Source organism: Chiloscyllium plagiosum, unplaced genomic scaffold (assembly GCF_037043375.1).
Source record: "Chiloscyllium plagiosum isolate Xiang-an unplaced genomic scaffold, Cpla_swu_hap1 HiC_scaffold_12, whole genome shotgun sequence".
NCBI classification, from domain to species: Eukaryota; Metazoa; Chordata; class Chondrichthyes; order Orectolobiformes; family Hemiscylliidae; genus Chiloscyllium; species Chiloscyllium plagiosum.
In genome coordinates, this window is record NW_028270150.1 from 22,771,953 (window position 1) to 22,786,134 (window position 14,182).

Below are 14,182 nucleotides of genomic sequence, written 5' to 3' on the forward strand. Positions count from 1 at the left end.
GCAGCTCACTCTATATGGTTGGGCTTGCCAAGTGATACCTTAATTGAAGTGCCCATTCAAAGAGAAAGGTCAGCTTTTCTTTCTCTGTTACAAATTATATTTGAACCTAAGTGATTCATCTGTCTACCAGAAAAATATATAATCGTAAAAATATATGATTGGTGGTGATCAGTCTTTGCCTTTTGTATTTGAGTGTTTCTGCAGGACATACAATATATTTTACGAACTGTCAGGTCCACTGCTAAAACTTAAATTATTGATTTGTTAATTTGCTGCTATTTGGGGTTACCGATTTTAGAATTTATTCACCGCTGACAACTGGTACTTTCAACATCTCCAAACTGTCGAATCTCAACCCAACAAGCCACTTAATTAGAAATGTAACTACAAATCATCTGCAGATGGAAAACCTCGAGAGCTACAGTTCGGGCAGATCTGCTCGGTGATTCTATAGGGTATCAAGTCAAATCAACATCCCAACCTATTGGTTTTTACAGTTCCAATAATAATTATACAGTAACATTAATAATTTGTCGCTCTTCCCCCTGTATCTAATTCATATGAAACGTTCTGAACTTCCTGACCCTACTTCTCCTAGTGCTGTTCTCAGTGTGCGTTGTCAATTGCGAAGGCTAACCTCACCCTTGCTATTACAGAGGCACACACATTTGTGTACACCATTGTTTCCCTTTTCAACTTTTCAGTTTAAATGATTCTGTTTTAAAAGGGACGTTGCATTGTGGAAGAGTGTTCAGCAACAACAACAACAGCATTTCTATGTGGCCTGTGAAGTAGCAAAATATCCGAAGCATTTCTGATGTAACATCATCATTGATACTGAACAACATAAATTATGAGCTTTACGGAAAGAGAGGGAGTGGTTAAGGTTCTGAGACATTTCTGGACTTCTGAAACTTAGCTCCTGGGCAGTTGAAAGGACTGCCCAATCGTTAAATAAATAAGACTCTGGGTGTATAAACGAGGACAGAATTAGAGGGGAGATTGCAATAGCTTGCAGAAAGTAGGGAGGAGATGAATCCGCATAGGGATTTGAAAGTTACATTCAAATCTAGTCCTCATTGAACCAGGAGCCAAAATAGGGTAGCAAGCAGAGGAGTGAGGACTGAAAGCTTGGACACGGCAGCACAGTTTTGGGTGAGAAGTTTACCAAGGGTGAGAGATGCAGGTTTGAAGACATCGAAACCTTAACCCATTTAATTCCAAAATGATCTCTTTCCTTCCTCATCTCCAGCAGTGCTATCTTCCAGAAACAAAATAATATCCTGATTGATAATCATAAAACAAGACATCAAGGCAAATTTTTTTGTTGTAGATTAAATTTTCCCACACTTGTGCCCTAACACTAAGCACCTGTGTTTTTTTTTTAAGCCTCTTATTTTTAATTGTTAAGTTTATGCGAGCATCACTCCAAGAATTTTTTATTTTTTTTATTCATAGAATGGAGGCATCATTGGCTAGGTCATTGGTCATCTACACTTGACCCAGAGAAGGTGGTGGGGAGCTGTTTTCTTGAACTGCTCAGGGAGAGGCAGTGGCATAGTGACAATGAACATAGAACATTCCAGCGCAGTAAAGGTCCTTCAGCCCTTGATGTTGCACTGACCTGTGAAATCAATCTGAAGCCCATCTAACCTACACTATTCCATTCTCATTCATCTGCCTATCCAATTACCATTTAAATGCCCTTAAAGTTGATGAGTCTTCTACAGTTGCAGGTAGTGCATTCCATGCCCCTACTACTCTGAGTAAAAAAACCTACCTCTGACATCTGTCCTATATCTATCACCCCTCAATTTAAAGCTATGTCCCCTCGTGCTAGCCATCGCCATCCAAGGAAAAAGATTCTCACTGTCCAACCTATCTAACCCTCTGATTATCTTATATGTCTCAATTAAGTCACCTCTCGACATTCTTCTCTCAAACAAAAAACAGTCTCAAGTCCCTCAGCCTTTCCTCATAAGACCTTCCCTCTATACCACGCAACATCCTAGTAAATCTCCTCTGAATCCTTTCCAAAGTTTCCACATTCTTCCTACAATGCGGTGACCAGAACTGTATACAATACTCCAAATGTGGCCACACCAGAGTTTTGTACAGCTGCAGCATAACATCATGGTTCCGAAACTCAATCGCTCTACCAATAAAAGCTAACACACTGTATGTCTTCTTAACAACCCTGTCAAGCTGGGTAGCAACTTTCAGTGATCTATGTACATGGACACCGAGATCTCTCTGCTCATCTACACTACCAAGAATCTTACCATTAGCCCAGTACTCTGCCTTCCTGTCACTCCTTCCAAAATGAATCACCTCACACTCTTGCATATTAAACTCCGTTTGCCGCTTCTCAGACCAGATTTGCAGCTTATCTATGCCTCTTTGTAATGAGAATTGTAGCAATCCAATGACCCAGGTTATAATGTTCTAGTGTCATGGATTTGAATCTCACTGTGTCAGATGGTGAAATTTGAATTCAAGAAAAATCTGGAATTGAACAACCTGAATGGTGAGTATGGAAGCAGGTCAATTGTTGTAAAATTCCAGCTGATTAAGTAATGGCCTGTAGTGAAAGAGATCTAAATTCAGTCTGATCTACACATGACTCCAACCCCATAGTAATGTGATTGACTCTTAACTGCCCTCTGAAATGGCCCTAGCAAGCCACTCCAATTAAGAGGCTATTAGCGATGGGTAATATAAGCTGGCCCGGCCCACAATGTCCACATCCCAGGAATGAATTAAAAAGTAAAATTGTATGTAGGGACACCTGCAGTGCTGTTAGCAAGGGAGTTTGCAGATTTTGTTGATGTTCTATCATTGATATTAAACTGCTTCGACATAACAGCAACAACAAATGATATGGTATTTTAGTAAAACATCACAAGGCAGCTTACAGATTCCTAATGAATTTCAATTCTCCAGTTATTTCACAGGTTTGCAAGATGCAACCTATCGAAGTAATGGGCCTAGCAGAGTATCTTAATCAGCCTGAGATGCTCTGGTTCCCATTCCTGTATCATGCATTGACAGTGCAATCTCAGATAACTGCTTTAACAATACTCTTAATGGATGCTACGGTCTTCAGCCAACATGGATTGAAAACTACAACAGATCCCAGACAACACAAATCAATAGGGGCATTGGAGTCTTGAAACTCTGTAGAGACACTGGCTGCTTTGAACGCTGGTTGCTGCAAGCCTCAAATAATATTTTATAATTCATATGGTGATTGTTTTGTGATCACAAGCAATGGGGGTGAACATTCTGACTGACATTCATCCTCTACAATGATTGTCATTTCTGTGATCAAATTGGCAGATTAAATTCTTTGCCATCCCATTTGCCCTTTACTTCTAGTGGGACGAGCTGGAAAGTACAAGCTAGAGGCAGAGAACTTAGCTTTAAAGGACCAGAATTAGAGTTTTTAAGTCGAAATGTCAACATGGATTTAACTTGTCTGAATCCTGCTGGAGTTCAACCTCCACACGATCAGTGCCCCTAATTTGATCACCATCCAGTTCCCACACCTCCTCACTGCTGTTCCCTTCAGTCACTTGTCTATCCCATTCATAAAGATTGGTGCACCCTGTGTTACTGCCCACTAACTCTCTGACAGTGTGTTCCACATGCTGAAGTTATTCTATGTTAATAGGTCACTCCTTTACTTTCACGAAATTAAGTAAACTCTTTGGAGCTCAAAATGAGTGATGGCCCTGAAGAGGTGATGCAATATTGGATTGTCTGTCTGTCATAGACCATTCCTAATACTTAATTCCATTGTCTATCAAGATTGCTAATGCAATTACATTTTTCTGGAAAATAGTAAAGTGTACTATTTCAGTCAGACACCCATGGCTTCCATGTATGAAGAATACTCTACACCTGGAGTACTATGTACAGTTTGGTCTCCTTACTTGAGAAAGGATGTACTGGCACTGGAGGGGGTGCAGAGGAGGTTCACTAGGTTGATTCCGGAGTTGAGAGGGTTGGCTTATGAGGAGAGGCTGAGTAAATTTGGACTATACACATTGGAATTTAGGCAAATGAGGAGGGCTCTTATAGAAACATATCAAATTATTAAAGGGAATAGATAAGGTAGAAGCAGGGAGGTTGTTTTCACTGGCAGGTGAAGTTAGAACTAGAACTTGCATAGCTTCAAAATTAGGGGGAGCAGATTTAGGACTGAATTGAGGAGGAGCTTCTTCACCCAAAGGGTTGTGAATCTGTGGACTTCCCTGCCCAGTGAAGTGGTTGAGGCTACCTCATAGAATGGTTTTATGGCAAAGATAGATTTTTAGGCAGTAAAGGAATTTAGAGTTATGGTGAGTAGATGGGTAAGTGGAACTGAGTGCATGATAAGATCAGCCATGATTTTATTGAAAGGCAGGGTGGGTCTGAGAGGTCAGATGGCCTGCTACTAGTTCTATGTCCTTATTTTGTCATAATAATTGAATTGAATCATTCTCAAATGACCAAAATTTAGACTTTATTTTGACTGCCTGAGCTGATGGAATACCTCTTTATTTGAAAGTTATCTGTTAAATTTTAAGCGCGAATTATCACATGTTTAAAGGTTAGGGCCCAGGAGTCTGTGTGAGACTACCTGGCCCGTGCACTTATTGCACCTTTTCTAGACATGCACCCAACCCAAGAGGGAATTTGTCAGGGATTTTTCTTTTTGTCCTTTCTAACAAGGTCCCTGGTGCATTTTGCAAGCTGTGAGACACAGTGTCCAAGAAGCATGGATTTGATTAGAAGGGTAACCTCCTTTCTCAGCCTCTGATATCATTTTAAAGTGCTCTAAACCCCTCACCCCTTACTTCCCAGCCACCTCCCAAACCACCTCAGATGGCCCATTTCTCCTCAACGCATACTCATCGGTCATGCCCTCTCTGACTGCACATGTCCTCACTCTACCCGCTACCCATGCCACCCCACAGATCCTCACTCATCACCCTGTGCCTCTTCAACCCTTGCTACAGGCTACACCTGCCAGAACAATATTTTTTGCAATGGACAGAAAACGTTCCTATTGTAATTTCAGCTCAGAGTGCGTACCAACCAATAGAGGGGAATGGGTGCAGAGGTTTAACTCAACTTTCATAGCATGTTTTTCTCTATAAACAGGTTGAGCTATTGGTCCATTTAAATTACAGCATAGGAAATGGTAGCAAGACAGATCTTTCCTAAAAGAATTCTAATGCATTATTGTCCTTTATCCAATGGCAAAAGGTACTATAACTAACGTTCAAACTTACAGAATGGTAATTGACTGGATTAAAATCATGTCTACATTACAGTAGAGCAGGAAGCAGTAACATTTGAAAATATGCAATTATTTATACTTACCATTTCAGAATAACTCTGGCGTCTTAGCAAATGTTCCTCAGTGGTGATAAATTCACTGAGAAGATGCTTTTTTTTTTAGCGCATCCAAAAGCCATGCCCATTTTGTGAGTGGGAGGCAATACAGTTTTCCTGTGCTCCTCACAATGGTGAGCCCAGCCTCCGAAGAGATGCTTCTGTTTTGAACTCAAGGTACTCAGCCCTGCCAAAATTCCATATGAAAATAACATCAGGTCAAGGAGGCCAATAATTTTATTTTAACCGGTTAAAAAAAAAACAGCAAGATCAGCATTGTGAGGCCCAATTTACATCCCCATTCAGGATCAAAAATCTGGTCCTTGGTGTTTAATCAGTTCGAATGAATAGGAGATCAAACAATAGCAATTAAGTCAGTGATTTCAATTAGAGAACAGCAACAGTGAAATTGAAGGAAAACTTTGCATTTGACTGCTAAATTTGACCAGAGATGAAGTGTAATGCAAGCGATGCAAACATCTTGTTAATTGTTTCTGTTAATTATTCTCCATCCTTTTCCCTTTAGCCAGTTATTTGAACCTCTGGGCACTAACCCATTTGCCAGCAGGCATAGTTTCTTGCAGGTCTTGCCTGCAGTTTACAGCAGAGAAAGTTAACAATCTCATCTTCCCCAATCTTTCCATTTAACTGAAATCCTTCCAGTGATAGATGTCTCTACCTTTTCATTTTGCAAACCAGTGTACTGCACCATCTATTTGTAGTTCTTGCCAGAAGTTGAGCTCTTTGCAACAGTCTGTCAGCTTTTCATAGAAGCACATCACACCCACACTCTGAGGCACTACTTACTGTCCACTGAAGGCCAGTATTTTGAAAACATATCATTATCTCCTGACTAACATTTAAATTCTGATCGCTCGGATATTTCATTTCTAGTGGCACAGCGGAAGTGTGCTGACTAGGAAAGCAAAGACATGCAGAATAAAACAAACAAGTAAAACTTGTAGATGGTTCGCCTTGACTTGTATACTTCAAAACAGCACTCTGATATGACAAACATGTTCACTTCCAAATATTACTGTTCTTTTGACTGGCTTGCCTCTCTGGGTGGTTTATGCTGAATCAAATACTCTCTATCCTGTGACTTGTGCTGTGTGAGTTTACCATTGGTGACTGTCCACTAGTATCCCTGGGTTCAAAGTTGCCCCTCACTACCACAATCTTTATGTTACAAATCTCTCCCTAGCACAATGGAGCCATGCTTCCAGCATCCCTCAGGCTCATCGAAAGAGGAGACCAGAGGAAGACAAAAAAAGGCACTTTCGTGAATTTTGTATTGGCCATGCATGGAATCGATGTGTTGCACCTATTCATGTAATGACTGCATCGGAAAGGCACTTCAGAGACCAGTTTCAAAGGCATTGTCCCTGAGAGGTTAGAATGTGCACAATTGTAGGACGAAAGAAAATCAATGGATACACAAGGAATCCACTTTAATGTTAATCTATTGATTAATCCAAAAATAATCAATTCACTGCTTTGATCTCTCAACCAATTGCTTTCTTTGTTCCCTCTTTCTCTGCTCTTTGGGTCTTCAATGATTTAGAGCAATGGCAGTCTCGATTTTCTTTTTAATCTTCCTTTCTTACTTCAAACATGCTAGCAGCGAGTAGAATCTTTTTTGACATGGTTACTATAACAACCTCCTGTCCTGACCCCTGTCATCAGTGATTCTGAAAGTGCCTCAGACCTTCATTTTGAAGCCTTGGACAATTTTCTCCCAATCACAACGAGGAGACAAGGAAAGAAAATCAATTTCTCTGGCAATGCAATTAAGTCTGTCAGTTTAAATGATTAACCCTTCATGGATTTACTACATGATTAAAGGAAGGTCTAATAATACTTGGGATTCTGGCAGTATGATTATTTTTGACTTCTACAGGAAGAATAATAGAATTTTTTAAGAACAGCACGGGATCATAAAATCCAAAAGCATTCCTGACATTTTTCATTGCGTTACTTGTAGAAGACAGTTTATGAGTTTGCAGATCCAACAAAAGAATGTAGATGACTGGAAGTGGGAGTGTTCAGTTTGTCATATTAAAAGGGGTAGATTGGAACATCTATTTCTATAGTGAAGGGGATAAGAATAAAGGGACTAATGTTAGCAAGTTTTGAGAAGATTTTTAGCTCAAGTAGAGGGACATAATCCTATGACTTCACCAGTTTCCCCATTTCCCCTTCCCCCACCTCACCCCAGTTCCAAACTTCCAGCTCAGCACTGTCCCCATGACTTGTCCTTTCCTGCCTATCTTCCTTTCCACCTATTCACTCCACCCTCCTCTCTGACCTATCACCTTCATCCCACCCCCATCCACCCATTGTACTCATTGCTACCTTCCCCCACCCTCCTCCCTGACCTATCACCTTCATCCCCACCCCCACTCACCTATTGTACTCTATGCTACTTTCTCCCCACCCCCACCCTCCTCTCATTTATCTCTCAGCCCTTCAGGCACTCTGCCTGTATTCCTGATGAAGGGCTTTTGCCCGAAACGTCAATTTTCCTGCTCCTCGGATGCTGCCTGAACTGCTGTGCTTTTCCAGCATCACTCTAATCCTATGATTGGAGTCAGACCAGGTAGCAATCTGAAATTCTAATGTCCAATTTTTGGGCTGCACAATAGTGACAGAATTTTCTGGGATAATTGGACCTTTCCAGATTGATTTTGACAAGAAATGGACAATAAATACTGACCAGTGATGCTCAACTCCCATGAGTGTATCAAAACATGGCTTTTGTTTGGAGGAGGGTATTGGGGAGCAGGGAAGACTGAAAGGAGGTAAGATATAGATCAGATATCAGGTAATGGTGGAGCAGAGCTGGCTTTAGGAGCAGAAAGGCAGACTCCAGAAAGCGGTGAATTGTGATGGACTGCAGAGACTATTCTGATTCATTTGGATGGACATGTAGACTGGGGAGGGGATTGGGGTTTAGATCCCAATTTTCAGTCCTCCCACACAATTCCCATTGCTAGGAGGGCTAACACTTAAAATGTAACCCTGTTTTCTACTCATTGAGTTAATAATTTGGTTTTAGTGCCATGTCTTTTCAAACAGCCATACATAAATTCATTCCATGTCTCAGTGTGGAAACGGTAATGGATGTTATTCTTAATTAGATGTCTGTGTAATCTGGACTGTCACTCACCATCAATGTCAGCCTTTCTGAAGCTGTATTGAGCAGGCTGGCTTGATGTTGCTTCCAGCAGCCTTGGGTTGTGTGTGTGCGTCAGTGTGAGTGTTTTTAACAAAACACAGCACTATGTATTAATCTGCATATGTACCTCTCAAACAAGGGTATGGTGAATTCAGGTTATTATACAAAAGTACAGGCTTCTGACCAACTCTTTATAGTTAGAGAGGCTTCTGTTCCCCTTAGCATGATAACTAATGTTTACAAAGCAACCAACAGTGTTACACATGGGACATTAACAAAATTGTGTTTTTAGCAGTGCCTGATGTGTCTTTGAGCTTGTTCCAAATTGCTTTGCAGCTTTATTCAGTGTGAGTTGGGCCTATACTGAGCATAAAAATGTGTTGCTGGAAAAGCGCAGTAGGTCAGGCAGCATCAAAAGAGCAGGAGAATCGACGTTTCGGGCTTATGCCCGAAACGTCGATTCTCCTGCTCTTTTGATGCTACCTGACCTGCTGCGTTTTTCCAGCAACACATTTTTAAGCTCTAATCTCCAGCATCTGCAGTCCTCACTTTCTCCTATACTGAGCATGTACAGTAATGTGCCTCACATGGCAGCATCTTAACAAGAGAGAGCAGAATTAATGTTTTGATTCCAATCTGACTCTTCTATAGAGGTTATTTTGCTGTCAGATGATGAATTTTTCAAGCACTTGCAGTTTTCAATTCAGATTAGATTCCCTACAGTGTGGAAACAGGCCCTTCGGCCCAACAAGTCCACACCGACCCTCCAAAGAGTAAACCACCCAATCCCATTTCCCTCTCACTAATGCACTGAACACTACAGGCAATTTAACATGGCCAATTCACCTAACCTGCACATCTTTGGACTGTGGGAGGAAACCAGAGCACCTGGAGGAAACCCACACAGACACGGGGAGAATGTGCAAACTCCACACAGACAGTCACCCAAGGCCTGAATCAAACCTGGGACCCTAGTGCTATGAGGCAGCAGTGCTAACCACTGAGCCACTGTGCCGCCCACATCCACAGTCGCTTGCTTTCATTTTAAGGTACCTTTCTTTCTTCCTGTCATTTCTTCCAGCTTAGTCCCAAGAAGATTTCAGGAAGGTGGCAGTGGAGTAGAGCTTCTGAGCTGAGGGCTCGTCCACTCTTCTCTTTGTTTCTTTTCTTTTTTCATCTCTTGTCTCGATTTTTTTCTTTCATTTTCTTTTACTTACCTCTTGGTAAAAAACTCAGTTGAGGTGATGACATTGGCGGTAGCAAATAGGCCCAGCAGCATGGACTCGGGTAGGCCCAGCAGTGCAGACTCAAGTAGACCGAGCACCACAGACTTGGGTAGGCCCAGCAACGTGGACTTGGGTAGGGCCAGCAGTGCAGACTCAAGTAGGCCCAACAGCATGGACTCAAGTAGGCCCAGGAGTGAACTCAGGTAGGCTCAGCAGCACACACTCAGGTAGGCCCAGCAGTGCAGATTCGAGCAGGCGCTGCAGCACGGACAAAGTAGGCCCAGCAGCATGGTCACAGGTAGGCCCAGCAGTGTGGACCCAGGTAGGCCCAGCAGCACAGACTCATGGAGGCCCAGCAGTGTGGACTCAAGTAGGCCCAGCACCACACACTCAGGTAGGCCCTGCAGTGTGCACTCGGGTAGGCCCTGCAGCACATTTTTGCATAGGCCCAGCAGCGTGGACTTGAGTAGACCCTGTAGTGTGGATTCAAGTAGGCCCAGCAGCACAGACTTAATTAGGCCCTGCAGCATGGACTCGGGTTGGCCCAGCAACACAAAACCGAGTAAGCCAGCAGCACAAAACTAAGTAGGCCCAGCAGTGTGAACTCGAGTAGGCCCCGCAGCATGGACTCAGGTAGGCCCAGTAGTGCGGATTCAAGGAGGCCCAGCAGCACAGACCTGGATAGGCCCAGCAGTGCGTACTCAGTAGGCCCAGCAGCGTGTATTCACTAAGCCCAGCAGCGTGTGCTCAGGTAGGCCCAGCAGTGCAGACATGGGTAAACCCAGCAGTACAAATCCGGGTAGGTCCAGCAGTGCAGATCCGGGTATGCTCAGCAGTGCAGAATTAGGTAGACCCAGCAGTGCATTTCCGGGTATGCCCAGCAGTGCAGAATCAGGTAGGCCCAGCAGTGCAGATACGGGTAGGCCCAGCAGTGCAGACTCGGGTAAGACCAGCAGTGCAGAATCAGATAGGCCTAGCAGTACAGATTTGGGTAGGCCCAGCAGTGCAGAATCAGGTAGGCCCAGCTGTGTAGAATCAGGTAGGCCCATGTGTGCAGAGGAATCCTGAAGAAGGGCTCATGCCCGAAACGTCGATTCTCCTGCTCCTTGGATGCTGCCTGACCTGCTGCGCTTTTCCAGCAACATATTTTCAGCTCTGACCTCCAGCATCTGCAGTCCTCACTTTCTCCATGTGTGCAGATTCAAGTACGCTCAGGAGAGCAGATTTAGGTAGGTCCAGCAGTGCAGACACAGAAAAGCCCAGCAATGCAGACTCGGGTATGCTCAACAGTGTAAACGTGTAGGACCAGCTGCATGGACTTGGGTAGGCCCAGTGTGCAGACTCGAGTAGGCTCAGCAGCATGGACTCATGTCGGCCCAGCAGCGTGGACTCAGGTAGGCCCAGCTGTGCAGACTCGAGTAGGCCCAGCAGCGTGGACTCGGGTAGGCCCAGCAGTGCAGTAAAGGAAAGGCCCAGCAGTGCAGACTCGGGTAGTCCCAGCAGCGTGGACTCGGGTAGGCCCAGCAGTGCAGACTCGAGTTGGTCCAGCAGTACAGACATGAAAAGGCCAAGCAGTGCAGACTTGTGTAGACCCTGCAGTGAAGACTCGAGTAGGCCCAGCAGCGTGGACTCGGGAAGGTCCAGCAGTGTAGACATGGAAAGGCCCAGCAGTGCAGACTCAGGTAGGCCCAGCAGTGCAGACTCGGCTAGGCCCAGCAGCGTGGACTCGAGTGAGCCTGGACTTGTTGGAGGTGAGTTCTACTTCCTAGCATCTTCTGCATTGTTGAGGTGGTCCTAGTGCCGACTCATGGCTGCTACAGTGGAAGCAATTTTGGGTTCACGGAAATGTCTAAATCCAGTGTGGATTCATGGAGGCGGAGGTGAGTTTGGGCCCAATACAAGACCCGGCAGCCTCAGCAACAGCTGCGTTGTCGCAGCCTCATGGTGGGGGTGGAGTCAAGTTTGGACCGGTGCAGTAATGGACAGCGTTAGTGAAGCCTAGTGAGGACTCATAGTAGCGAGGGCACCTTTGGAGCCAAGATAGTGGTGACTTTCATTCTAGCGTTGGTGGCGCAGTGAAGGGGAGTCATGCCTGGCCACCAGGGCCATGACTGAGCACTTTATAAGAAGAACTGTAAATTTGGATACTTTTTCTGTATTTCTTCATTTTTTGCCTTTATATTATTTTTCTGTGATTTGATTTATTTTTTCTGTGTTTAGAGATGGCGCCAGAGAGTGGCAGCACTATGTAAAACTATCTTTTTTAACAAAATACAAATGACAGTAAATAAATAAATCAAATAATTTTGCAAGGCAAAAATCACACACAGTAGTTTGTGCACATGTACATGCTATCCTGAATCCTCTTCACATCTCATCCTGTGCTAATTGTATAGCAACTGAGTATTTAATTAAATCATATGTTAGCCAAGAGTGCATTTTTACTCAAATATATACCAGAGGAGAAAGGTTCTGGTTGCACAATGGTAGTGTCCTTACCTCTAAGCCACTCATTCAGGTTTACGTCCCACCTCAGAATGAGATGATCATGGAAGTGTGTCATATGTTCAAAAAAAGATTGATTAAAAAAATAAGAGCACGCTGAAACTGTGATGGTTTTGTATTGGAGGTTCATGTTTGCAATGTGTGTCTGTGAGTAAAAGCTTCTTGATTATTAGATTAGATTAGATTACATTACAGTGTGGAAACAGGCCCTTCGGCCCAACAAGTCCACACCGCCCCGCCGAAGCGCAACCCACCCATACCCCTACACATCTACCCCTTACCTAACACTACGGGCAATTTAGCATGGCCAATTCACCTGACCTGCACATCTTTGGACTGTAGGAGGAAACTGGAGTACCCGGAGAAAGCCCACGCAGACACGTGGAGAATATGCAAACTCCACACAGACAGTCGCCTGAGGCAGGAATTGAACCCAGGTCTCTGGCGCTGTGAGGCAGCAGTGCTAATCACTGTGCCACCATGCCGCCCAAATTAATGCTGCTCTCTTGCACTTTTCCCATAGCCCCGTTTCTCAGTTTCAGGTAGGTACCCAACAAATTTTCAAAAGTTGCTATTGAATCTGCTTTCAGGCAATTCAGCATAAGTTATTATAATACACTGCACCTAAAAATAAAATATCATCATCTCTCCTCCACCAAAGGACAAAGTCTTCAAATTTGAGCTAATTGTCAGTCAGGCTTTATTCCCAAATCAATTTCCCAACTTTGTAGTCTGTCCATGATCCTTACCTGTTTCTTTGTCAGTGAAATACCAGTGTTTCCCCCTTGTTCTGAGCTGTTGTCATCGAGGTCCCTGTTCTCCAACCCTTCCCTGTAAGCCATATTCACAATCTGCTACCCTCTAGTTCCTGTGCACTCTCTTCCAACTCTCACCTCCACCACCTTTCACTTCACCTGTCATTCTCCCCACTTGCCCCCACCTCCAGATTCCTGGGTATTCTGACATCAGTCAATCCCATTTTCAGTCCATCTCAAAGTGGAGAAGGTTGGGGGGGGATGCTGTCTTTGTTCAGCATGAGAGAAGAGTGGGGATAATGTGACATGGCGCAACATTGGGCAACACAGTGGCTCAGTGGTTAGCACGGCTGTTTCACAGCGCTAGGGCCACAGGTTCAATACCACGCTTGGGTGACTGTCTGTGTGGAGTTTGTACATTCTCCCATGTCTGTGCATGTTTTCTCCGGGTGCTCCAGTTTCCTCCAGTAGTCCAAAGATGTGCAGGTTAGGTGGACCGGCTGTGTTAAATTGCTGGTAGTGTCCAGCAATATGCAGGCTGGGTGGATTAGCCATGGGAATGAAGGGTAACATGGATAGGGTAGGGGATGTAGGTCTGGGTGGGATGCGCTTTGGAGGGTCGGTGTGGACTCGATGGGCTAAATGGCCTGCTTACACTCTGTAGGGATTCTGTTAAGCAGGGGTAACTGTGACTATAGCTGCTATTAGATGAGAACAGGGTGCGTGGGTGATACTCAGGTAAGAAATATAAAAGACAAAAGTGTCCTGAGTGATGGCTGGGGTGCTCATCCCTAATTCAGGAGGGTTCCTGTGCAATACTGGAGAACTGACAACCCTAACGCGTCGATATAAACACTGATCACCTGATTTCAGCATGATGTTATAAGTGATGCTTCTACGGCCTTTGTTCTAAAGGGAAAGCCCACCTTGAATTGGAATGAATACACAATGATTGGTTGGGTACTGTTTTTGTAGATACAGCTAATTGCCTTTACTTTCAGAGAAAAAGATCATCAATGCAAGCACAATGTCAGGAACAATTATTTATACCATGGGAAAGAGTGTCTTGGGATATGAATCAGTGTGAATTGAGCTGCCAGTGAGAGAGAGAGAGAGACACCAACAGCCAAAGCCCT

General features: G+C 44.0%; 1 protein-coding gene across 5 annotated transcripts in view; it reads left to right on the forward strand.

Moving 5' to 3' along the window:
* LOC122555394 (cell adhesion molecule DSCAM) overlaps positions 1-14,182 on the forward strand; it is a 706,376-nt gene that overhangs the window by 528,653 nt on the left and 163,541 nt on the right. The gene's annotated exons all lie outside the window — the stretch shown is intronic.